General features: G+C 36.1%; 1 pseudogene across 1 annotated transcript; it reads right to left on the bottom strand.

Annotated features, from left to right (window-relative positions):
* Positions 1-1,299: 1,299 nt before the first annotated feature.
* Positions 1,300-2,129, bottom strand: LOC143562740 (early nodulin-like protein 3; annotated as a pseudogene). Its single transcript, XR_013140541.1, has 2 exons — positions 1,970-2,129; positions 1,300-1,892 (listed from the first exon to the last, which is right to left on the bottom strand). The product of XR_013140541.1 is annotated as an early nodulin-like protein 3 (transcript).
* Positions 2,130-2,478: the final 349 nt, after the last annotated feature.

Below are 2,478 nucleotides of genomic sequence, written 5' to 3'. Positions count from 1 at the left end.
CCTACTCTTACTTATCATCCTTTCCATCATCCTTTCTGTTCACTTTCCCCTCCAAAAGCCTAACCCCGTCGGAATATTCGCCGGAATATTCCGAATCGGTTTCTCCGGTGAGTTCTTCCACGAGAATGACTCCTTCAAGCGACGACGTAGTTTTCCATCCGTTCTCCGACGAGGCTTTGTTCGTTTTAACCTCGCCGCCGGCGTGGATCTAAACCTGTAACGGTGTTTGTGTGAGGTTTTTGACGATATCCGTTACGGATTTATGCATCCACTCGGTGATGGTGGTTGTGTCGTGGGTGAGTCTTGGTGGTAGTGAATGTCCAGAGGAGACATGATGGAGATGAAAGTATGGGACCCACATTAATTTTAATGTAACTATATTAATAATCTTTTTTATATTACATTTATATATTAATTATAAAAACTGGTAAAAATTACAATTATGCCCTCACATGTTTCGCACATGATAATATGTAACTGAGTTTTTGGATGACAGTTAGTTAAAAGGACGAAAATCAAGCAAACATGTTATGTAAAGAACACTGTCTGTAAGTAAACTTTTTAAAAGACCTGATCCATAAATCGCATATGTTTAAAGAACAAAATTTGTAATTCTGTCTTTTAAATATTACCCGGGTTTGAAATATATTGTTAGTTCAAATACTATCATTTGAAACAATATTGAACAATATTGAAATATATCATTTATTTATAAGTACAACATTTGCATTTGATTAAATTTATATGATGTTACATATATATTATGTATTAAATATGTTCCACCGCGTGTAACACAGGCACTATCCTAAATCAATATTAGAATCTATGTTTCTTTTAAGAGATTTGAATAACTTGAATCTTGCTAATGTTAGAAAAGAAAGGGCACATTTGGATTTGGAAAATGAAGTTAGCGAGAAGGTAAAATGGTTGCTAAAGTGTGAGAACTATGAGTCAAATTTTGATAATCTTTTAAACTCTTTGGAATCTGAAGATTAAATTTAAGGTAACACTTATTAAATAACTTAGTTATGTACGAATTTATTGTTTAAATTTATTATGTTTGTTGATATGTTTTTTCATCTGTGTGTAACACGGGCTATACCCTAATAAAGCATTCAAACAAAACAAATTCAAATTTGTACTAAAAATTACAAATAAAAATAGTTATTATTCTGTATCCATAATGAACACACTCGTGTATAAACACTCAAATCTTCTTACATCAATCCAACAACATTATAAAAAGGGAACCTATTTTCGGTTTCAACAATATAATTGAAAAAAATATATATAAAAATTAAAAGAAGCCACACAAAAAGAAATCATTCAAGAAACCCCCAAAACAAAAGATAATGAAATCACTCAATTTTCTGTTTCATTTCATTAATAAATCCCCCACAAAGCAAAGATAACCGTTATAATCCATGCAATTATGTCAACAGAAAGCGTCGGTGTCGCCGCAGACGGTACTGGCGGTGAAGTCTTGTCCCCTGATGGATTGTTACCGCCAGAAGACCCTCCACCACCACCACCTGGAGAAGGCGCACTTCCTCAACCAGGAGAAGGAGAAGGTGCGCCTCCTCCACCAGGAGAATTCGCTGGTGGAGTCAAACCAGGCGGTGGAGAAACAGGTGATACCGCAACAGACGGCGGAGCAGTGACGGCTGGTGGCGGCGATCGGTTTCTAAGAGCCAAAACCACGACAATCAGCTTCTGACCTTGATCACAATTCGACTTATTACCCGTAATAAAATAAAACGGACCCGATCGATCAAACTTAAACGACGAATCACCGCCTTCAAGCTTCGTGATCGGATTATTAACACTGCATCCATCATAATCGCCTTTGTTCACCACCAACACAGAATCTGAAGCACCATTATACTTAAAATCTGCGAATAGTAAAAGACCCTAATCAAAATCAACATCCCTAACACAAAACTGAATATAAAAAAACACGCGAACATACGGAGAGTATCGTTGATCAAAAACCCAAGTCTGCCTGACCAATTACTGTAGTTTTCCGATGGATGCAGCGTCCAGCCATCTTTGCCGCCAACTTGGAAGTTGGTAGCTTGTGAAGAAGATATGATCGCCAATAAAATGCAGAGAGTGGTCTGAAACGCCATGATCAATTGGAGAAATTTGTTGGTCAAGATGGGATGCACTTGTTTAGTATTTAAAGAAGAAAGCATAACGCTGTTTACACGCGGCAAAAACATATGAATTTTAAGGTAAGATATTTTATTAGTTTGAGAGAGACTTATATAATACAATAATTGTAGTTTATGTGTTCATAAGACATAATATTAAAACGTTAATAACTAAGAAATCGGTCCATTTGGTCGGTTTAATATTTATTATATTTATATGGCTCGGTTCATGATCAACCCAAAATTTTGTTAAAACCGGCAAAATGGTAGAGGTTCGCAGAAAGTCGATTTTGGGTTGAGTCGAGTCAAAACTAAAAGTTGGGTT

This window comes from Bidens hawaiensis, unplaced genomic scaffold, assembly GCF_021521415.1.
Source record: "Bidens hawaiensis isolate Kalapana, Puna unplaced genomic scaffold, B.hawaiensis_p1.1 tig00021059_1, whole genome shotgun sequence".
Taxonomy (NCBI): domain Eukaryota; kingdom Viridiplantae; phylum Streptophyta; class Magnoliopsida; order Asterales; family Asteraceae; genus Bidens; species Bidens hawaiensis.
Note: the sequence above shows the minus strand (reverse complement) of the source record. Positions and strands in the feature narration are given on the sequence as shown.